At 44.9% G+C, this 24,083-nt stretch overlaps 1 protein-coding gene across 4 annotated transcripts in view; it reads left to right on the forward strand.

Annotated features, from left to right (window-relative positions):
- The window catches only part of L3MBTL3 (L3MBTL histone methyl-lysine binding protein 3), a 473,146-nt gene that overhangs the window by 72,339 nt on the left and 376,724 nt on the right, over positions 1–24,083 (forward strand). Inside the window, exon 1 of one of the 4 annotated variants that reach the window (XM_078682528.1) lies at positions 10,212–10,427. The exons of 2 other annotated variants lie outside the window; for them this stretch is intronic. The gene's annotated coding sequence lies outside the window, so the exon portion shown is untranslated. Of the gene's footprint in view, positions 1–10,211; positions 10,428–24,083 lie in introns of those variants that run through there. One more of the 4 variants, XM_078682530.1, reaches the window with a different exon arrangement.

Raw genomic sequence — 24,083 nt, forward strand, 5'->3', positions numbered from 1 at the left:
GGATCCGTAAGTTCTTGTGCGAACGCTTCTATACCCCCCGTGGTCGCTTCAGGCAGAAAGAACTGATAGCACAGTTTACCTTGCCATCGGAGATCTCATGACCTTGTGGGAAGTTTCCAACTTTAACACCTCCTTCAGTTTCAGACTGAATCTGTTGGTAATGATTGTGATGCCTATCGGGACGAATCCTCCTGTTGAGCCACATAGAAGCTTCAAGACTGTGGTACCCGCAGTGTGTTGAGGCGGCGGAGTAACCTCTCCCATTTTTTTCCCTGTCGAAACTGTCTTTCCAACCGGTGGGAGACACTAACCACTCTGGTGTGGTACGATACTGCTTGCTGGCTCTACCACATCTGAGCCCACCGGGTCATGGGGAGTAGCAGCCGTTCGTGGAATGCCACTGCCTTTCTGGTCCAGTGCCGGCTGTTTTGGGTCCCATTCTGACCGCCTGGCTGAGTTTACTGCAATGACTACGGCCGGCATAGCTCACTGCTGCTATGGGCAAATTATGTTGCTAGCGATTAATCCAAGAGGCGCTGCAGCTATCTTCTAGTGTTTCTTTTAATGTAATTGTTATAGGTGTTTATGGTGCCCCAGTTCGGTGTCTCTTCACAGATTTCTCTTTTATAAAAAGTGTAATGAAAACATGTTGCTCTTATTTACTATATATAATCTATTTTTTCTTTTCTTACTGCAAAGCGCGAGGATTTTGTAAAGTGAACTATGTGACAATTTTACTCGTGTGAAAGAAATGGCTGCAGGATGTTAGTTTCTTCTAAATTGCAACACAATTTAAATACCTATAAATGAACTGTAAAAATATTTCAAAATAAATAAACAGATTGAAAAGCACAAATTAATCTCTTTTTTCTAATTTTGAAGTGTGATGAAAACAAAGATTTTATTAGGATCAAAAGAAATCAAGAAATGTTACTATGTGATACATTACTGTTTGTGTACTATACAGGTTTATCAGTAGAACTGGATATCTGTGCGACTTTACTAATCATTTCAATAGAAATGCGCTGTCTGTACATGAGGGTGCCACCACACGATGCGTTTTTAACAGGGATACTCAAAGTACCACCGGGGGCCGCAAGCCGCCCTCCTAACCTTTAACTGTGGCCCCCTGGAGAACAGCAGCACTGGGCTGCTGTTCACTTGACAGAGCAGGAACATTCAGAAAGCTGTGAAACAAAGGGGCATACTTTATTTAAAATTAACTAAAGTAACGATAAATTCGAAAAGAAGGAGTCCTAGACAACTTATCTTTAGGAACACCTTTAGTTTTGAAGACATCTTGCACTAAACATGTAAAACATGATAAACTCTCTACAAACTTTTTTAAAAAGTGTATTTTAAGAACAGGCTTGAGCCTTTTTACATTAATAGATCAGATTATATCACTGCATTGACAGGCATTTATCAGCAGCGATAGTTTTCAAACAAGATCTTGGAAACTTCGGTACAAGAGTGAATTAGCAAAATATAAACTAATGATCATTAACGAAAAAAGCACATATTTCACAGCGCAAATTAAACAGGCAAAAAACTCAAACAAACAACTATACCAAGTAGTCACCAAGCTAACACATCAAGTGTCAGTAGCGTTTCCCGCACCAACTCAAACATTATGTAACCCCCTAGCAGACTACTTCTGTAATAAAGTAAATAATATCTATGCCAATTTCTCTGTTCAAGGAAATTCTTCTGCTCAATGTGTAGCTACAGAGCCCCCTGCTCAGGTCTTAGCACAATTTCAAAAAATCACCGTAACACAAAACTACAGGCCTATTGACAGTCGACCTTATCCGGCTAAAGTGATTGAAAAAGTTATGAATCTCCAAATTTCTAAATTCATAGAAGACCACCATCGGCTAGATGACACCCAATTTGGGTTTCGGAAAAGTCACAGCACTGAGACTGCAATAATTAAAGCTACAGAGGAAATAGGAGTGATTCTGGACCAGGGAGGGACAGCAGTTCTTATTCTGCTGACCTCTCTGCGGCATTTGATACGGTCGATCATAATAATCTAATCGACCGTGTCACTGAGATGGGTATCCAGGATAAAGCAAGAGACCTGCTGTCCTCTTTCCTCTCCAATCGGACCCAGACTGTAACATTGGGCAACTTCCACTCAGCCCAAATGACACTTCCGTGTGGTGTTCCTCAAGGCTCATCCCTAAGTCCGACGCTTTTTGATATCTACGTGTCGGACTTAGCCAGAATCAAGGCACATGGGATGGGCCTAACATCATACGCAGATGACACACAGCTGGTGATCGCCGTAAAGAACAACGGAGAAAAGGTGGCGGAGGACTTCCAAAAGGGCATGCTGGCCATCAGTAGCTGGATGGCTATCAATTGCCTTAAACTTAACTCCGATAAAACGGAGGTTATGATCTTTGGTAATCTGTCCCCCACCTGGTCCAGCACCTGGTGGCCAGCGGCTCTTGGTCCTCCACCCACCCCAGTCTCTAAGGTTAGAAACTTAGGCATACCATTTGATGATAAACTGACTTTTGCATCACATGCCAATACTATTGTCTCAATCTCTTTTTTCAAAATTCGAATGATTAAAAAGATACTGCTGTATCTTCCTCTCAATGCAGGCAAGACTTTGGTTAGTGCATTGGTGATGTCATCCCTGGATTACTGCAACGGACTCTTCTCTAATGTTCAGAGAAGGGTCATCCAAAAATTACAATCTGTGCAGAATGCAGCAGCCAGGATGCTGTCCGGAACCCCCAAGTTTATGCCTATTTCCCATATAATTAAACAATACCACTGGCTTCCGGTGAGGAATCGTATCAAATTCAAGGAACTCTGTATTGCCTATTAAGCTTCCCGAAATCTAGGCCCCCAGTTTCTAACAAAATGTCTAGCCATCCACACTCCTAACAGGCCTTTCCGTTCCTCCAATGCATTTCTCTTGTCTGTGCCGCGTACCAAAACTGTCTCTTGGGGCGACCGACGTTTTGTTGTCATGGTCACAAAACTATGGAATTCTCTCCCGCTGGAGATCAGAGCCTCCCAAACTTTAACAGCCTTCAGAAGAAAAATAAAGACTTGGCTGTTTGATCGGTAAGCTGTCTACCTCACTGCCTTCGTCCGCAGCGCCGATACGACCCAGGGCATTTGCGTGCTTTATACGTTTCAAAAATAAATAAATAAATAAATAAACATTCCTGCCTTCCCATTCTGAAAACAATGCCATTAGTGAACCAAGAGGCAAGCCATTTGACAGGTAAACCTTGTGTGTAGCCTTGGTTGTTATATAATTCTAACATTATAGTTTATTAAATAAAACACAAGAACACACATCCTGAACTTGTATATTTTAAGGGGCTGTCATATGTGGTAATGAAGAAATAGGAGGCAAAGTGAAATTATCCAATTGCCAGGATCACACAGGTTTGTCAAGTGGGAAAGCCAGGACTAATGCCAGGTTTTCTGGTTTTACATTTTCCAATTCAGCCATTATCTCTTTTCTTCTCTCGTTTTAAATTAGAATTTAATGCTGTGACGTTAATTCTTGGTGCACGAGAATAGAGTGTTGGTGGCAGCCAGAAGTTACATGAAGGCTAGGTTTGTTGTTCACACCATGCATCTGTTTTGCATCCCCTTACGCCCAAATTTCCTCACCCTGTTCCTCACATTGCTGGCATCGGTGCGGCCCTCGGGCATGCCACAGACAGTACTTTGCGGCCTCCGCAGAAATGTTTGCGAGTGCCCATGGTTTGTAATATATTTATGACCATGTGCTCCTAAATGCAACACACACTACATACCACACCCGTGCCACTCTCCTGCACCCCCACTGTGAAAATTGTTCCAGTAACACTGTGTTAGTCATTCCTGCACTTGAACATTTTGTCAGACAATTTTGAGAGTTCCTCTACACTCAGCAGCAGTTCTTTGTATGCCACTGGTGTAAGAAGCTGTTTGTCAGCACCCCAAGGAATAATCTGAAGCTCAGCATTTAGCTGTTACTAGTGTTGTAGCCAGGAGAGATGATAAAGGGTATCAAAAGATGAACAGCTATACTTGTTAAACCTTAGACAGTGTGCACTGTTTTACCAGGCTGATGGTAGGTAGTCCCTGCTTTCTGCAGATGTAGGTGACTAAATTCAATGGCAGTGTGCAACCAGTGTGCAGCACTACCTCAGTGCAAGTACATTTGAACAAAAAGCAATTGGCACTTACTTGTAGCACTTCATATGGTACCAAGTGGGGAACTTTCTGATATTTATCTTTACGGGGATTTTCTGCTTGGTTTTAGTAGTAGTTAAGTTTCACTCATAGTGTCACACATAAAAGCATGGATTGTCACACATAGCCACACTTAAACCATGGCAATGTCGCACATAAGCAATCTGAAACTTGGCAGCTATGCTATCAGTAATGTCCCAATTTTATTTAGAAAAGAGGCAAAGACACACTTCTTTCAAAAGAACAGTAGAGCATGACATATAAGTTCATGTTTGCTCCCGGATCCAGATATTCCTCCAGTCACTCATTTGCTGAATCTTTGCCTTTGACACATGTACAGCGCTCAAGTGCCTTTTGGTGGGACTTGTGCTAAACAAATACCACACATATATATCCATCCAGATCTAGGCTATGTTTTTCCTTTTAATCTGGCATCTCAGCCCAGGCAACTGCCTTGTTTGCCAAATGGCTGTAACTGGAACACCTGACAGTAACTACTCTGTGTGCTTTTGCTGCTGCTGGTTTGGTATATGTAAGACAATACCTTCCAAGTGACTCAATGGCATGTGTAGGGTTCTACCTTTCCCAGAAAATAATACTGCCCATATGTTCATATTTTAAAATTCTGCAAAGGCTTAGACATGACAGTTTAAAAAAAAAGAAACTTTGTCGTTTTGGAATATTAAATATATAGAAGTTCCCATGAGGAGTTATTCTATAATGCTTAAACATCCCGCTGTCTCAATCAACACCCATATAGGCAGAAAAAGTTATTGCCTATGTGGTAGCTACCGGTGTAGCCAATAGAACTATGGAGAAAAGCAATACAAGAGTCTACTGGTAGTGCTGCCCACTTGTGGGACACCCCCGCGCCGCACGGCCACCAGCTGCTGCGTGTGCCCCCCTGCTGTGCCCTCTGCCTCGCTGCCAGCCGCGCTGCCGGCTGACCCTGCTGTCGTTGCTCTGTCCTGTTTTTAAAATCATTTGTGCTTGTTTTTTTCCCTCGTTGTTTTTGCCCGTATTAAGTGTTTTTTGTCCAGCATTTGTGCTTGTATTTCATAGTTCTGCCCGTGTTAGCGTGTTTTTGATTCTCATTTGTGCTTGTTTTCCTCGTAGTCGCTGCCCGCTCTCCTTCGTGTTTCCCGCCTTCCTCGCCGCCCCCCGCTTCCCGCCACCACTGCCGACCCCGCCCCTTTTTTCCTTCTGTTCCCTCCCCGCTCCCGCCTCCCAGCTGCTCCGCCCACCCGCGCACTTGGCCTTAAAAGGCGACCGTGCGACACAGGTGAGTGTGACCCACTTGTGGGACACCCCCGCGCCGCACGGCCACCAGCTGCTGCGTGTGCCCCCCTGCTGTGCCCTCTGCCTCGCTGCCAGCCGCGCTGCCGGCTGACCCTGCTGTCGTTGCTCTGTCCTGTTTTTAAAATCATTTGTGCTTGTTTTTTTCCCTCGTTGTTTTTGCCCATATTAAGTGTTTTTTGTCCAGCATTTGTGCTTGTATTTCATAGTTCTGCCCGTGTTAGCGTGTTTTTGATTCTCATTTGTGCTTGTTTTCCTCGTAGTCGCTGCCCGCTCTCCTTCGTGTTTCCCGCCTTCCTCGCCGCCCCCCGCTTCCCGCCACCACCGCCGACCCCGCCCCTTTTTTCCTTCTGTTCCCTCCCCGCTCCCGCCTCCCAGCTGCTCCGCCCACCCGCGCACTTCGCCTTAAATGGCGACCGTGCGAACGCGCAGCGGGCGCGCCGATTGTGCGCCGAAGGCGCGCCAAAGGTAAGCCCGTCTGCGCCCGTCCGCGACCGGATCGCGACCAGCGCCAGGACCCCTGGCCCCCACCGACGGAAGCCGACCCGACGAACCTACAACGCCGCCGATCTCATCGCACTCAACACCGGCCGCATCCCAGGATGTCATCAAGCCGCCCCGAAGCACACCCACGGACCCTTCAGCTGCCACGCCTGCAAGTTCACCTGCATCCGGACTCACCCTGCACCAGCACTCGCCAAGCCGAACATCAGCAGCAACCACCTCAAGTGCATCCTGCTCAACACCCGCTCCGTCCACAGACACGCCGTAGAACTCTGGAACCTCCTCGACACCACCGCCCCTGACGTTGCCTTCCTCACCGAGACCTGGATGAACGCCTCCTCAGCCCCAGACATCGCCATCGCCATCCCGGAGGGCTACAAGATCATCCGGAGGGACCGCACCGCCAACCTGACGGGAGGAGGCATTGCCATCATCCACAGAGACACCATCCGCATCACGACCAACACCGACGACACCCTAACCACCGCTGAACACCTGCACTTCCAGATCCACACCAACCCGAAGACCACCCTCAGAGGCACCCTGATCTACCGACCCCCGGGTCCACGCACACGATTCAGCGAGGACATCGCCGACTTCGTCAGCCCGCATGCCCTCCCTCCGCCGACTACATCCTCCTGGGGGACCTCAACTTCCACCTGGAGAACAACAGCGACCGCAACACCATCAGCCTGCTCGACAACCTCGCCAACCTCGGACTCAAGCAACTGGTGACCACCCCCACCCACCTCGCCGGACACACACTCGACGCCGTCTTCTCATCCAGCAAAGACGTCACCTTCAGCCACGCAACAGGACTCCACTGGACGGACCACAGCTGCGTCCACTTCAGCTTCAAAAGAACGACGATCCACCACCACCAGCAACAGGTTGCCCGAAGAAGCTGGAACAAGATCACAGCCGACCAGCTCACCGCTTCCCTGAGCCAGCACCCCCCCGCCAGCTCAGCGAACCCCAGCCAGGCCGCCGACAACCTCACGAAGTGGATCAACAACGGCGCGGACGAACTCGCCCCTCTGAGAACCCCGCCCAGCAGACCCTGCAGCAGAAAAACACCATGGTTCACCGACGAACTCAAGAGCTCCAAGAAGAACTGCCGAGCCCTCGAGAAAGTCTGGAGAAGGGAACCAACGACGGACAACATGACCACCCTCAAGCTCGCCACCCGGAAACACCACCAACTGATCCGCGCCACCAAGAAAAATACATACAAGGACCGGCTGGACAACAACGCACACAACTGCAAGGAACTCTTCAACATCGTGAAAGAGCTCTCCAACCCCAACGCCGGAAACAATGACATCACCCCGTCGCAAGACCTCTGCAACTCCCTCGCGTCCTACTTCCACAACAAGATCGCGGACATACACAACAGCTTCAGCAACCAACCAACGCAAGCCACAACTGCAACAACGCCACCCACCACCACCCTCCGCACCTGGACTCCGATCAGCACCGAAGACACCATCCGCACAATGAACTCCATCCATTCCGGATCTCCGACTGACCCCTGCCCTCACCACGTCTTCAACAAGGCCGACGCTGTCATCGCACCCCACCTGCGGGACATCATCAACACCTCCTTCGACACCGCCACCTTCCCTGAGAGCTGGAAGCACGCCGAACTCAGCGCTCTTCTCAAGAAACCCACAGCAGACCCCACCGACCTCAAGAACTACCGTCCCATCTCGCTCCTCCCGTTCCCGGCCAAAGTCATCGAGAAGACCGTCAACAAACAGCTGGCCGCCTTCCTCGAGACGAATGGATCCCTCGACCCCTCACAGTCTGGCTTCCGAGCGAACCACAGCACCGAGACCGCCCTCATCGCTGCCACCGATGACATACGAACTCTGATGGACAACGGAGAAACAGCGGCCCTCATCCTCCTGGACCTCTCCGCGGCTTTCGACACTGTGTGTCACCGCACCCTAGTACAGCGCCTCGGCAACATCGGAATCCAGGACAAGGCACTGGAATGGATCACCTCCTTCCTCGACGGAAGAACACAGAGAGTCCGCCTACCACCGTACAAGTCAGAGGCCACCAAAGTCATCTGCGGCGTCCCTCAAGGATCCTCACTGAGCCCCACCCTCTTCAACGTCTACATGAGCCCCCTCGCGGCCATCGCACGCCAACACAACCTCAACATAATCTCCTACGCCGACGACACCCAGCTGATCCTCTCCCTGACCAACGACCCCGCCACCGCCAGAGCCAACCTGCACGAAGGGATGAGAGAGGTAGCCGAATGGATGACGACCAGCCGCCTGAAACTGAACTCGGACAAGACGGAGGTCCTCATCCTGGGCTCCTCGCCCTCCGCCTGGGATGACTCCTGGTGGCCCCCCGCCCTGGGCACCGCACCCAAACCGACGGACCACGCACGCAACCTGGGCTTCATCCTGGACTCCTCCCTCTCCATGACCAGACAAGTAAACGCCGTCTCCTCGTCTTGCTTCAACATCCTGCGCATGCTACGTAAGATCTTCCGGTGGATCCCCACCGAGACGAGGAAGACGGTCACCCAGGCCCTCGTCACCAGCCGACTGGACTACGGCAACGCCCTCTACGCCGGAACCACCGCCAAGCTCCAGAAGAGACTCCAGCGGATCCAGAACGCCTCGGCCAGACTCATCCTCGACATCCCCAGACGCAGCCACATCTCCGGACACCTGAGAGATCTGCATTGGCTCCCGGTCAACAAGAGAATCACCTTCCGTCTCCTCACCCACGCGCACAAAGCCCTACACGACCAAGGCCCGAGCTACCTCAACAACCGGCTCAACTTCTACACTCCCAAGCGCCTCCTCAGATCAACCAGCCACGCCCTCGCCGCCGTCCCCCGCATCCGAAGAGCGACAACAGGAGGAAGGTCCTTCTCCTACCTGGCCGCCAAGACCTGGAACTCACTCCCAACCGACCTGCGCCTGACCCAAGACCACCTCTCCTTCAGGAAGAAGCTCAAGACCTGGCTGTTCGAGCAGCAACGGCACCCCCCCCCCCCCAACCCAGCGCCTTGAGACCCTACGGGTGAGTAGTGCGCTCTATAAATGACCTGATTGATTGATTGATTGAGTGCAAGAGGACTAAAGCAAACAGTAATTTCCTAGAAGGCTTGGACATGGTAGTTATATATGAATTCATAGAAATTGTATGTATTAATTTTTAACATGACTTTTCTTCGTTTACTTCAATTATCAGTCAGGGATCATTAAGGCAGCTTTAAACTCTTTGTAAAGCATTTCGTCTTATATTTTACTGCTTAAAGAGTGTACCGATGGGAGGAAAATATCGGTCTTAGCAATTGTAATAATTTTTGGACCGATCAGGACATTAAAACACTGGTCATGTTGCTAAAAACACACCGGATGTGGCAACCGTAGGCATGAGTGACACCATCTGGCCTAGTAAATAGTAAATAGCTCTTACGTTGCTGTAATTTGTGAGGCTTTACTTTCAATGGTAAAATGCAAACTATAAGTCCTGGAATGCAACTTGCTCTAGGTTATCAATAAGGGTCTACCAGAAGAGGTAGATGTGAGAAAGTACGGCTTTGTCACCTACATGGGCATATTCACTGTATTTGAGGGAAGCTTTGGCTGTTGCAGTGCATGCTATATCTGTCACTTAATGACGCTCAGTAAAACTTTCTTCCCCTCTTCGGGCCTTTAAAGCCTTCTTACATTCTCTGAATCTTGGGCTTTTTTTTCTATTTTGTTCTTGTATTATTCTTTCATTTTTTAAATTCCTCGGTATCTTTGTCATTGTCTTTCTTCTTTCAGCGACGGTTTCATTGTGTCTACATTCTCAGCTTCCCGGCATCAAAATAAAGCTATCGAATGCTGAAGTTATTTGCTAACCTCCCGCTGAAGCGACTGGGGAGTTGTGAAAAACAGGTTTTAAAGAGAATATTTTAGTGCGCATGCATATAACGTGCACATGCGCTCACAAGGAAATAAGGCTTCAAGATACATGGAGCTTCATAAGACCGCAGACCCCGCCCTAAAACCTGCCACAGAGGTCTGACTTCCCCGATGTCAGCCTATCAGAGAGCCCCTTCTGCACGACCAACAGCGCACGCAGCCTGGAATGGTTCCCTCGTGCACCAGCGACTTAGAGGTCACTTCCTGTCGGCGGGGGCGGTACTCTTACTGGGAAAGGGGGCAGTCTTCAATGAGTCCGTACCTTTCTCTTTGAACCAATTGCGGGCTTCATGGGGAGGTGCACAAATGCTGCCCGTTCCACTACTGCCCATTGCGTGTCACTCAACACGAGCGAGCTTTATGATTGGCGTCCTCTGCCTTCAATTGGTTAAGTACTTTCGAGTCGAAAAAGCAAAGCGGAGACATCGGATTTTTTTTTATGGAAGATCCTCCGTCGCGAGACGGTAGGTAAGTCTTGCTGTATTGATGCTTTGAGTTGGTGAATTTACGGCAAATTGATTCTGGCACGGCGCGGCCCGTAAATTGTAAGGAGACTTTATTTGCGAGATTTCTCGCTGCCTGAAAGAGTGAACATGAGTGGCTGAAGGCTGGAAGAGCTAAAAAGAAGAAATAACTTGTTAGGAGGAACATGTTTTCAGACGATAGAGTTGGGTCGCATGTCAAGACGGTTATAGTGTTCACAATTTTCATTCTGAGTTTACACTTGAGCACCAAAAAGTTGGACTACCTCGCCCTGCCAAGTCACTGACTCTAATATGTTCTCAGTCAATATGGAAAATAGGTCTAATGTTGTGGATGGACAGGATATCCTTCAAAGATTAAGATAAAGAACAATATTTACTGACATTTCTTATTAGTTTAAATATTTCTAAAATACTGTGATTAAACAACACTAACACGTCTCTTGTCATGATGTTAGAACGATGTGACCCATCCAGGAGATGAAGAGTGGGGCATATTATTGTTTCTTTCGTTTCTCTTTAAACTCATCGCAGGCATTCGTATCTCAAACTACAATCCGTATTTTATATCCACTGTGCGCATTATTCGTATCGTCTTTTACTGTATAAGACCTTTATTCATAGCATGTGAGATATAGCGGGTTTGCCGTTTCTAAGTGCGGTCAATCGTGTTGCTGTTACCAATTTCAATGAATGTCATTCAATTTATAAACTTTAGAAGAAATGTAAGCTGTTACCTTTGTTGGGATAACACTCAGGACCTCCAGTACTCACACACAGATGCCAGCAGAGAGTCATTAACTAATTAATGGACCTATCTGACTGAATCAGTGCCAGCCATGATTTCCTCACGTCACTGGGCAAAGAGTTGACTACAGTTACATTTTTGTATTTTACCTGGCAGAGAATCAAAGTCTATTACCTCTGCGTCCCATGTCCTTGTTTTAGTCAGTACGTCATGTGGGGAATCCTACCTCCAAAGACAGGAAACAAACTAGAAATGCTTACCCTAAAATCACACCTACCTGTAGCTGGGTGTCGTAAAAGACAGCATTCCCAGCCTCTTTCTGCTTTGTTTCTTGTCTTCAGGGACAAGAGATGCTGAGTTTATTGACTGGCTTTTGACCTCCACCATAGTTCTCTGGTCTCCTCGCTTGTCAGGCCTGGGACGAAGCCCTAAACAATTGTGTGAGCTGCCACCATGGAAACGTGAAATTGATTATCAGCTCCCTGCCATATGCTGTGGTGGACCATACCTGCTTCTTTCGATACTATGATTGCTTCGTTATTGAGGTAAATACTAAATCTTGTGATCTTTGCGTCCTGATATACCTGGTTATTGATGCACATTGCCTCTCTGTGTTAATTTTGAATATGCTAGCACTTTCGGTCTGTTATGATCGATGCTGTCCATTTTTATTTCAACAATGAATACCCCCTGCACGTGTGGTTACTGCGGGCTGGGGCTCCATGCTGGCGCAGTAGCCAGTAGAGGCTGTTGTTCCTGTGATGGAGTGGTGCATGCGTGGTTGCATGTTTGGTTCTTCAATACGTAGTAAACCGGTCGAAGGAAAACCAAACATCTCATAATTAGACAGACAGATTCTTTTTCATTCAGAAATCTTCAATCCAGATCATCCACTTCTATAAGGAGAGGATCCTCTTTCAGACAGCAATCAAGGACACAGCAAAATGCTGATTGGAATTAAAAATCGCAGAGCAAGCCATTTTCTGGGAAATTTCAGTGAAAACAGAAGTCAAACGCAGGGAAAAGAGATACTGTTTCCTGACTATGGCGTGCTGCAGGGAGATGAGGGACAAGAGTTGCAGGCGGTTGGGATGATCCATCACTTCCTATTGGAAAGGGAAAAATCCACTTCAGACTTGTGTGACATGGACATTCTTCACATGGGGTTATTGGATAGAGTTCATAACCACACCACAGTAATCTGGGATCACTCTTATGCCCTGTCCGAAATGGCCAGTAAAGAAAAAAACTCTGTGGAGGGTGGAGAGCCATTGATCAGCAAAGCTGCATTAGCTCCAGTCCCAGGGATGGAGAGAGGTCAGGAAGTGTATTCCGTTGTGATCCTGGTAGCCAAGGTGAAGGGAAGTTATTGGATCTTAACTTAAAACGTCTAACCCAGTCAAATCACTTTATTCGCTCAATAGAGTTGATGGATGCATATTTTCATGTTCCAATTGTGTGATATCACCAGATATTTCTCAGGTTTTGCGTTCAGAGCTATTTTTGGAAGTTCAGCGTTGTCCTCCTCTCTCTGATCAGCACCAAGGGTGTTTGCAAAGGTGGCAGCTCCTCTAGTTCCCTTTCTTCACCTGCAATAAGTCCTAATCTTCACACATATGATTGTTTGATATCAATTAGAGATTACTTAGATATTCCTGAACCTGCATTGATTTCTACTGAATTGTATGGAACTGTCAGCTAACTTTGTCAAAAATAATTAATTTATTTGGGCAAGGTTCAGGATGGATGTGGACAAAGTATTGATTCCCTGAGATAGGGTAGCTCACTGTTGCAATCATCTTTCAAAACCACTGTCATGTCAGGAATCCTCAGCACGCATGTGGTTGGAAGTACAACAACACATGGCATCATGTATGTGTCTTCACAATTCAGCCGTTGGGCAAGACCACACCGTTTCAGTGACACAGGAGCTCAAGATGCAACTTCACTGGTTTTTGGTACTGGATAAACGGTTATAAGGGGTGAGGATACATCAAGATCCACCAAAAATCCTAACAGTGCATGGCACTGTTATATGAATTTGTAGAGCTTGGCTAATCACCCGTGAGGGTATTGAGGTGCTGAGTTGGGCAGTCCTGAGGGGGGAGGAGGAGATCATACCTGTTTCTTCTGGAAGAGCCATGTCTTGAGGTTCCTTCGGCAGTCCATATGGGAGGGGGAGGTTCTGAGATGTTTCGAGAGGTCATTCCAGGTCTTGACCGCAAGGTATATGAGGAACCGTGCTCGTTTCTGGTCTTGTTGATGCAAGGGAGGTGTGCTCTTGCCTGGGATGCTGATCGAAGGTGTTGGATTGGTTGCTAGAAGTTGAGGCAGTGGTTGAGGTAAGCTAGACCGGTGTTGTGGAGAGCTTTGAGGGTTTGGGTAAGTATCTTGAACGTACATCTTTCCTGGACTGGGAGCCAGTGGAGATTCTTGAGGTGTGGAGAGATGTGGTTATTTCATGGGGCGTTAAGGATGTGTCTGGCAGCAGCGTTGTGAGTGGTTTGGAGATGGCTTAGTACATGGGCTGGAATTCCGATGTAGAGGGCGTTTCCGTAAACAAGTCTGCTTGTGATAAGAGCCTGGCTGACTGTTTGTCTAGTGTTCAGTGGGATCCACTCGAAAATCTTGCGTAGTATTCGCAGAATGTGGAAGCCCATTCGATTGGTTGAGGAACAATTCTAGACTCTGTCAGTGCAGGCCAAGTGGAACATGACTTATATGTTCAAGTGACTGAACTTGAGGGATCTGACTGCAATATTCTGAGCTTTGTACCACTTTGAACATCAAGTTTAGCAAAGCAGTGTATTAGTGTTATCAGTAACTATACAATAGTACTCTAACAACTTATGTGGATAAAACAAAAGAAAAGAATATATATGTATATCGAAGCACAAATACAATTTAGGCCGAACACAAATGCAATTTAAAAGAAGTCAGTGGAGCACTGCACTAAATAGCACAAAAAAACTTTTAATAAAAAATATCAACATTTTTATTATAAAAAAGAGGGATTACCCTCCACAATTCTTTAAAAAAAAAACACATTATACATTTCATGGGTAAAGAAACCAAACAGTCGACGCGGCGTTTCGGTGCTTTAGTGATGCCACACCTTCTTCAGGACGGTTTTCTATACAGGGAAAATACATACATTATTTGCAGGCTCCATAAAATACTGACGTACACTCCAATTGACATACACATTTAAAACCATTTGTTTATAAAAAAACTTAAGACACATTACAATAGTTGATTGATCTAAACATGTGCCCTACATTCTCCTCTGTATTGCGAAGTTATTGGCTATACCCAAGGCCAGTGTTGTATACATCTACTCAAATACCAGTATCATTTCGGGGAAGGTTCACTTTTAATATATATCCAACCCCACAAATATTGTTAACAACAAAATATCATTTGGATTGGCTTTCTGAGTTTAATCATTGCTCTTACACATCCTCACCACAATCCGTTGAACTATGATTAGTTATCTGAGTTTTTAATCACCAAGTAATATCAAACATAAACATACCACTAGACCTCTAGTCTCTGCGGAAGAGTAGTCACTCTTTAAAAAGAAACAACAAATCAGCTTTATCATATGCATAGTTGTTGATTCCGATGTGGATAAATTCAAACTACCTGAACAAAAAACATGAGAGGTCACTACTTTTTGTACCCATGTCGTGAGGTATACTCATAATTATAATCCCTTATATTTCATCATGCGCTCAAAGTCACATACCTGTTTAGTGACAATCATAGGTAGAGCGAATGCTGTATGTAGGTTGGCCACCGTTTGTTAATTAGCTTTTGGGCTCATACATCAAGCTAAATGAACAGAAATACATAGCTCTATCAGAATTAGGTTATGATGTTCTAAAACAAATGGCTTTGTGAAAATAAAAAAAGGGAATTTTTTATATATACCTTTCTCGTACTGGGATCAATCATATCTTGATTAAAATATATTATTTTCAAATGGTGCGGAGAAATAGCATTTCTAAATGATTCTGCCTGGACCACTTCTTCAGGCAAAATCATTTAGAAATGCTATTTCATCACGATACGAGAAAGGTATATATATAAATTTCCCTTTTTTTGATTCAAATCTACCTGCTCTTCAAAGCTGGTAAAATGATGAACTCAGCATAACTGATGTTGACGTAATTTTTACTTTCACATTCTCTTTATTCAATTAAAAAAAAAACTTTTTATTGAGACGAAATCAGGGCATTGTAAAATCACATGGCATTTACATTTATCACTGCGTAGTGAAACATGTTGGCGACACTACACACATTAATAATACATGTTGCAACATACATATTCCTGTTGGCATCATGCTTAACCCCGCCTCCCCACCCTCAAGTGTGTCTAAATATGAATGATGGGTTAGTATGCTAGAGAGAAATACAGGAAGGACTAGCTTGACATGTAACAAATAAGACCGACTACATTCTCATACATATAAAAGGCTTGCCATATCCGCACATAAGTAAAACAGCTAGCGTTTAATAAAAAGAAACAAAAAGGACTTGTATGTCATTATAAAGTAAAATACGGGTTAGCACGTCAGACAAAGGCATGAATGTTTGTGTGCTCAATAAAGAGGTGATGCTAGCATGTCAGTCCAAGAATATAATAAAACCCTTGCATTTGAGGTACAATTTGGCATAATATTTGCGTCTGTGATGTGCTTCAGTACTCCAATGTTACCAAGAAATGATCTATATCGGTCATTATGCCATGTGTTCAGGAAGTAAATATATACTAATACTCATGGCCAATTGGGTGGGTTAGTCGTCACCGATCTGCCAATGAACTATCTGACACAAGGTCACTAAGTTTATGCTTGTCATCAGAGCAATATTCTGTATGTTAGTCCAATTGCACCCAATGAGCACTTTGGCACATGGAACAGGAAGCAGTAAGTAGTCTGTCGATTGCTCTTAGAAAATCAGACTTGTCTCCTACTGTGGCATAGATTGAGCCTGGAATGATTGTTTACTGTTAGATAGCAGCTTTCGTTATTACATAATGTCCTTCTGGGACAAACAATGTCTTTGTTACTCTTAGGGACAGGCTTTTCTAAATTAAAGTGGCCACCCCACCTTTATGGTAAAATGTATAGGTGGATGTCTCTGCGTCTATTTGGGGTGCTTGACAAGTATGGTATTCACGCCCAACCCACTTCTTCTGAGTTTCTGACTTTAAGTAAGCAAATGGTGTTTCTCCTGAATCAGCATGATGGCTGGTTAGGGTGAGTGAAGAAACAATAGTACTTTTTGTGCTTAACATAAAGGGTAAGTCCACTGATATTAAGTGAGTGACCATTAAATTGCAAAACCTGCCCTATGATAGCTTGCCACAACACATACGCAGAACAGAAGTATCCCTCACACATTTCCTCGGGCTTCTGCCCCATTAGTAGTAAATCGATTGATTGGCATTGTACAGGAGCAAGTACTATAGCAATGTGATACAGAGGTTACTACGGCTGTCCTAGGCAGCACGGGCTGCGTGTTTGAGCAAGAGACCATGCTTCCTGTCTATTCAGAAGTTCTCTGATAATGGCGTAGCATAGCCAGCAATCTAGTTGAGCGATTACAAAGAAATCATCCATAGGTGTGAGCGTGTGAGAACATATTTGGATATATCTCACTTGTTTGCAGGGTGGAATAGAAATAGGCAACAGTGTGTCACAGCCAGTCAGTGAGAAAGAGAGAAAGTAAGAACATGCAGGCAGCTTAAAATGCCACAAAGATTTAGGATATGGTCCATCAGCTCACAAGAATGCTTCCTCCCACAACTTATTTAGGGAACAAGGTGCAGATAGAAGTATCATAATACATTATATATTGTCCATTGCAAGATGGCTGCCGTTGAGACCCTACCTCCAGTCCTCGTTCCCTTTCATGAAGCATGTAGGTTCAGGATCGCCGATCTGGACTACAATTATTTGTCCTTCTTACCTCCATTGCAGCTGGGGCATTTAAAATGGTGAGTGAGCAGGACCCCAGCTGGAGGCAGTGCTACAATATTAGCTTGTGGGGACCCGCTTCACTCTTGTTGGGCTGCCATCTCACAACCAAGCCTTCCACACCGGTGGGGGGTCGTCACATTCAAGCACATTCGAGCATCTGGCCACACTGCTGAGCAACATCTCCTGCTGATTCTGGTGCCGTGGAGGCTCACAGTATAGAGTCTCAGTAAGGGACTGCTTTTCCCCTCAATGCATGGCTTTGCCCCTGAGTAACACTTTCAATGTATCATGCTCTCTTTCAGCCCAGTGATATGCAGCAGACCATGCTCCATCCCGTCAAACTTCACCATTGGAAGCATGTCACTGCTGGTTTTGCGATGGTACCCTGGGAGCGGTGGGGATCAGAGGCTTATGGTTTCCGGTTGTGCGCCAGCTCCACATAAACCTTTTGAATCTTTGGGCAATCGACCTGGCTCTGAAAGACTTCCTGCAGTCTATCAAAGGGAGGCTGGTGCTGGTTCTTAAGGTCAACACAACTGCCATGCGATATTGAAACAACCAAGGTGATATGGGGGGGGAGACCTTTATTTTTATTTTTTTACATATATCTTTATTGAGCCTTTTTTAATTGCATTCACAGTATATTATTGATGCCTCTTATCGTAAAATACCTAAGCGAAAGATATGTGTCGTCATTTGCAAACTAGAAAACAATGATATAACGTATCTCCACCCTAAGTTTGCAGGAGACCTCTTCGACCCGCCGGAGTCACCCTTGCTAGGTCTGTTTGCCACAGTTGAACGAGCAATGTCCATAGTTTCCTCCAAGTCATTTATTTGAAGCGCTGCATTCTGGCTAGGATGGCACAAAGGACTGTATGCATTTCCACTGCTACCTCTTCGGCCTTGAGTTCTGAGGAAGATAAGGACAGATCGCCTGCAAGTTATCTTAATCGCCTGGTACTGTGCCAGGATGGTGTGGTACCCAGAACTCCTGAGCCTGAGAATTTTCCCTTTTATCAGTCTACCTCTAAGGAAGGACCTCTTGTCTCAGCAACAGGGTAGAGTCCTGTATCCGAGTCTCAACAGCTTACATACTCATGTGTGGAGATTGACCGGTGGCAATTGGATGTTTTTGATTTGCTAATTGAAGTGCTTAATGTCATCCTTGTTGCCAGACGCCTTTCCACAAAGCCTATTTACACTGGGCACTGTGATAGATTTGTTTTTAGGTCGTGAGCTCGAAACACTGACCTGTAAAAGTCACATTTTCATATGTTCTTTTGTTTTTTCTCTCTTTATCCCAGCAAGGACATATGATGTGCATGTTGAAAGGTTAAATGTCTGCCCTTTTGGCCTTTCTGTGTTTCCCTTATCTGCTTTTTAAGTGTCCGGTGCAGCATTGTTCTTATAATTCTGTATATGGTTTGTTGCTGAGGATGAATAGTGTCTCTAGGTACTGTGACTTTCTTAGATGTTTTGGGACATTTAATTAGTACCAGCTTAAAACGATTCTGTGAAACCCATGGCGTTTTTGCTAATATACTTGAAAAGAATTTTGCTGCAAGATGTATCTATTAGTTCCCTCTATTTCTGAAATGTTCTGGGGAGTGGAAGATGGTAAATCTTCAGCCCTTCTGGAGTATGTTAAGCTGACCGAGCATGAGAGTGGTATTAATATTTAGGTTCACAGTCCATCCCTGCTTGTTACACAATTTGTGACTCATCTTGGTACATCTGTTTGGCGTGTTAGAATTTTAAGGCTTTGTGATGCACTATGGCACACTATAATAGATCCATAAACTAGTTATTAAGCAGTAAGCTGTAATACATTGTAATACATAGAGATGTACTATTCATTTGTGCTGCATCGTGACACAGTTTGCCATAGTGTTACACATTGTGATATGCTAATGAAGGGATACACTGCAATACCATTTGATATACTCTGATGAACTCGTACTGTGCAATTAATTCATTAATCGATTCAGATACTTTCATGCCAGCACAGTGTGATCAAAAATATAATATTAGGCCTGGGCGGTGTTCCCGGAGTCCTCCTACGCAGAACTCGGGGAAGTGTATAAGGTCTCCGCGGAGTGAGCAAAAATCTTCACAGCGCTACTTGGAGTTACGCAAGTGGTGGAGTACATTAGGGTGTGCCGTTCGCGCAGATTTTTAGCGCCAAAGTTTGTCCTGTGGTGGAAAATCAGTGCGAGCGGCACCATGCGCAAGAAGGCGCTGCTTCTTTCTGCCGCTCAATTAGTTTTCTACTCGAGCGGCAACTTCCTCAACGCAAACGGATGGTTTCTCAACGATTCTCTTGTCTTTTGGAGATGATTATTCTGGCTCTTTAGTTATACAGAACTTGAAATAGCTCAGATGAAATTGTGTTAGGTGATGTTCTGATGGCCAGTGCTTCACTGCAGGCTGGGAGCTGGGAAAATGGCAATTTCCTGTATTGTGCATGCATGTAATTTATTGTATTTGAAATTTTGATAAATATCGTACCAGATATAACTTGCACATGCCAGGTGAGATATTTACCACTTAAAATGTTTTCTGCATCCATAAAATACTAACTTCACTCAGCAGCAGTCCGTCCGTGCAGGTAAGCACGGTGGTGAGGGGGAGGGGGGAGATGTCGAAAGACGACAATAGGTATTATTTCTTTATCTAGTTTTCCCTATTCCGTCATCTATCGACTTCTCCCGCCTGCCCTGCTGCACATACCTGCACGGACCGCAGCTGATTTCACAGGGTGTGATAAAAACTCAGAATGACACAATTTCTACTCTGCTGTATGGTCTTTATTTAACTTGTGATTTTTCTTGAAAAGTTTCTGCAGAGCTCATAATGAGGGCCTCCGAAAGAATTGATTAGCAATACAAAAACGATACTGACATATGTATCCAAGAAAGCAGAGAAAATACTGAGAATACTTCGAATTTCATAGGGCAGGAATAAATCCAAAAGCTTATATTCCTTACAGTTGAATTCGGACCCTAACAAAAAAGGCAAACATTCTTGGGGAAAACAAAGACAACAACTTTGACATGTTTGATTCACCATTCAGCATCGCTGACATAGAATGCATATTTTTATAACTCTTTTTTTATTTTTTATTATTACCTGTAAAAAACTTCAACAGTGTAAAAACACATATTGCTGATGAGGTCAGACAATCACTTATATGTCAAACTACATTTAAAGGGAGATACAAATGTGGTCAGGATGTAATGAGAGGATGAAAGAACAATGCCCATTTGAAACAAATACCTTTTTATGCTTTTTGTGTTTCACTGTGTCCTGACCACTCTTCAGAACTTTGTTGCTGTATTTACTGAACATCTCTATTGTCGTTTATCGGTTCAGTATTCTAATATTTACAAATTACTCTGGCCAATATAATATATTTTAGGGAAGTTATATGTGAAATTGGCTGAATATTCTCAAAATGAATCCACATGGTTTCATTTGGTTGACCCTTGTTCGTTTTGGCAAGGTTTCCAGATACTGTTCCCAAAAATCCAATAAGGCAATTTAGGATTCCCTAAGGCAACTTCATGAGCAAAGTTCACATCTCAGATTGTTTGGGTACTCTTCTTTTTATTTGAATTTTATAGTTAGCTAACAAACCAGCAGACCTCAGTACGAAGGCTGGTACATTTATTTATTTTTAATTTTTATTTACTTGAGTTTTATATAGCGCTGGCTAGACCCAGAGGTATCAGGACGCTTTACATGAGGAGAGTTACATAGGTTACAAGTTACTCATTGTTACAGAAGGTAAATTAATTACGAATTACATACGTTGGTTCATGGCGTGTGTAAGGGGTAATGTAAAAGGCGACGGGGAGGGAGATTAGGCGGAGAATTGGCACAAGGAACAATTTATTCCATACATTATCCAGAAGATCTCGCTCTATATAAGCCAATAAAAACCAAAGACCAGCTAAGTTAACTCCTTTCCTCACCAAGACCACAGCTATCTGGAAACAGTGCAGCATCAATTCCAGCTTGACTAGAACTAATCCAACAGAAGAACTAACTGGTCTTCTAGAACCATTAAATGAAGCACCAAGACAAACTACTGGGACCTATACGGGACCATAACCAACTGTCCCAATATATCACTAGGACCAGTTTTACTGGAACTGTTCCATCATTAGGAACAGCTGTACTAGGGACATTACAATCTGAAGAACACTCCACTCTAAAAACCATCCCCACTGGAACGATTGTTGCACCTGGGCTAACCCTACTGAGCTAATTCCACTACCAATTCTAGCTCTACTTGAACCACTGCATATACTTCCAGTACCATGTATAATAAAAACATCACATTGCCGGGGCCAGTTCTGCAGGAGCTGTTGTATTACAAAGGCCAGTGATGCTAGAACTGTTACATGATCAGGACCAACTGGTACCGTTGCAGCCTGACGACTACCTTTCCTTAACCCATTACAGCACCAGGACTTCTGACTTCTGCTCGTTGATGAGGAACCCTGGGTTCTGTAAATAAGGAAACTGTCTTCTGTAGTTGACCTCTCAGATAATCTGGGTCTTGATGCATGAGAAAGATATAGTTGAGATACACAATAAGGCGGACACCCCTCGCACTAAGCTATTACATGGCTGGTCGCATGATCTTATGAAAGGCCGAATGGAAGGCATGTGAACTCATACATATGATCAGTTTTAAGGCCCTTCTTCGAGTCCTTTCTAAATTTTGTGATGAAAGTGACTATCTTGAGGGTCAATTTCGGGGGTATACGCCACTTTCTTTCCCAAACCTCTTCATCCACGGGCTTTCTAATGCGGCTGCCCACATATTGCATCACCTTAGTGGCTGGGATCAAGTCTGAGGAACTAGGGTGGCAAATATCATCGAGTTTTCACATATCCAAGGGATTGGTGGCATCGTCACGTCCCCGCACTCGATTCTGTGATGTTTTGGGCCGCCTTCTGGCCTCCAGAGTCTGCTGGGTCCTGATTCATACCAAGAAACAACAGTGTCTGAATCTTTCCCAGCATCATCTGCTGAGAGGAGGAACTGATCATCATCGGGGGCAGTTTCAAAAATATTGTTCTATCATCTTGGGCATCCACCCTTTTTTTCTAAAAGGCTAGGCACGGCCTCTCAAATGCTTCGGATGGTGGAGGGTTGACGTGCCCTTTAGGGACTATGTTTTTGACAGCAGAATCGCGCCAGAATCCCAGAATTTCTATGTGCCCACCAAGAGGGCTGGACCCTTAACTTTACTGGCCAGAAGACCGCTGGTTTTTGCCGCTAGCAGCAAAAGTTGCTTGTTAATTGGCTCTTGTGCTGATGAGAGTGTGCGCTGAAAAAAGGCATAAATTATATCAACCAGCCCTTTATAGAGGTGTAGAAATAAAAGCTCTACCCCCTCCACCTTCTGTTGCTGCCCTTGGGAATCTAATATATAATATATATATATATATATCTATCTCCATCCATCCTACTGGTGGTCTCCAGTAGGTAGTTTTACTTAGGACCTAGGGCCAGATGTAGGTAACTTCCATTTAGCGAGTCCTTAATAGCGATTATTACCGAATCGCTATTAAGGACTCACTAAATGGAATGTAGGTAGGAATCGCTAAAATATTAGCGAATCCTTAACATTTCTTAATAACGAATCAGTAATTCCGATTCGTTATTAAGGAATACCTAGCCATTCATTCCTATAGGCTAGAAGGCCCATAGGAATGAATAGGAAGAGATTCACTATTAGCGATTCGGTATTACCGAATCGTTAATAGCGGGAGGTATTTCAAGGGTGCCAGGGTGTCCAAAAGACACCCTGTTGCACCCCTGAAATGTGCATGTGTGCACATGTGGCGCAAATACATGCCCTAAGGGCATGGATGTGTGCCACATGGCCCATTAAAAAAAGCAAAAAAGTGCTTTTTGTAAGGAAATCGCTACTTACCATCAACTTGGAAGTTGGTGGTAAATAGCGATTCCTTAAGGCTGAGGTGCACTGTTTTTAGTGCTACGTACATTGCATTTAAGGAAGCAGTATTTTCGATTCCTTAAATGCAAGAGCAAAATAAGGAATCGCTATTTTGAGATTTCCTATTTTGCATGTAGGTTTAAAGTCACCTACATCGCACATGGCTTAATACCGGTCGGTCACGCAGAAATTTAACGAATTTCGGCGTTAACGACCAGTATTTAGCCACCTACATCTGGCCCCTAGTTTCCGTAGGAAAAGCGTCATTTGTTTTGCCAATAACTTTGGCGCCATTGACGAATCTTTGCAAAATTTTCAAAATTAGTATGATGCTCAGTTCGGCTACTGTGTTGAAAGTTACAAGGTGATTCATCAACCAGGGACCGAGAAAAAAGAGTGGATGGGGCAAAACGCTTTTACCTCATGCAATTTCCATAGGGATTTTGAATACGACTACAGCCTGAACTGGTGGACGGAATTACATCACATTTGGCAAAAAAAGTTAGCTCTTGGTCCAGAAAGAGCCCTTTTTAGGTCGACCACAGGCAGCGCACATGTGCTGTCTTCGAGTCATGCGGTATTCGCTCTGTGGATTTGACCACACCTATTGATTATCATTTGTTCTTTTGTGTGCTGTGTTCTGAAATGCTGGCTTTTCACCAGTGTATTGGTTGTATTAGTCCCTCCTTTTGGTGCTTGGTTCCCTCCCATGGTACTGCCCATCTTACATGTACTTGTATCTTCCTGTCTAGTTAGCTTACTTTCAAAGCACTATTTTTTTAATTCTTCAGCACATGACGCTAGTCCTAGTTCACGTAATCTCCCTGTGTTGTTCCACCAGCACCACCTCCTCCCCCTTGCAGCTTATTTGCGGTGTCATTGTTCTGTGATTGGGCCACCTCCAGCCCGTTGCTGCGTGTACGGTGC

This window comes from Lissotriton helveticus, chromosome 3_1, assembly GCF_964261635.1.
Source record: "Lissotriton helveticus chromosome 3_1, aLisHel1.1, whole genome shotgun sequence".
Lineage (NCBI taxonomy): Eukaryota > Metazoa > Chordata > Amphibia > Caudata > Salamandridae > Lissotriton > Lissotriton helveticus.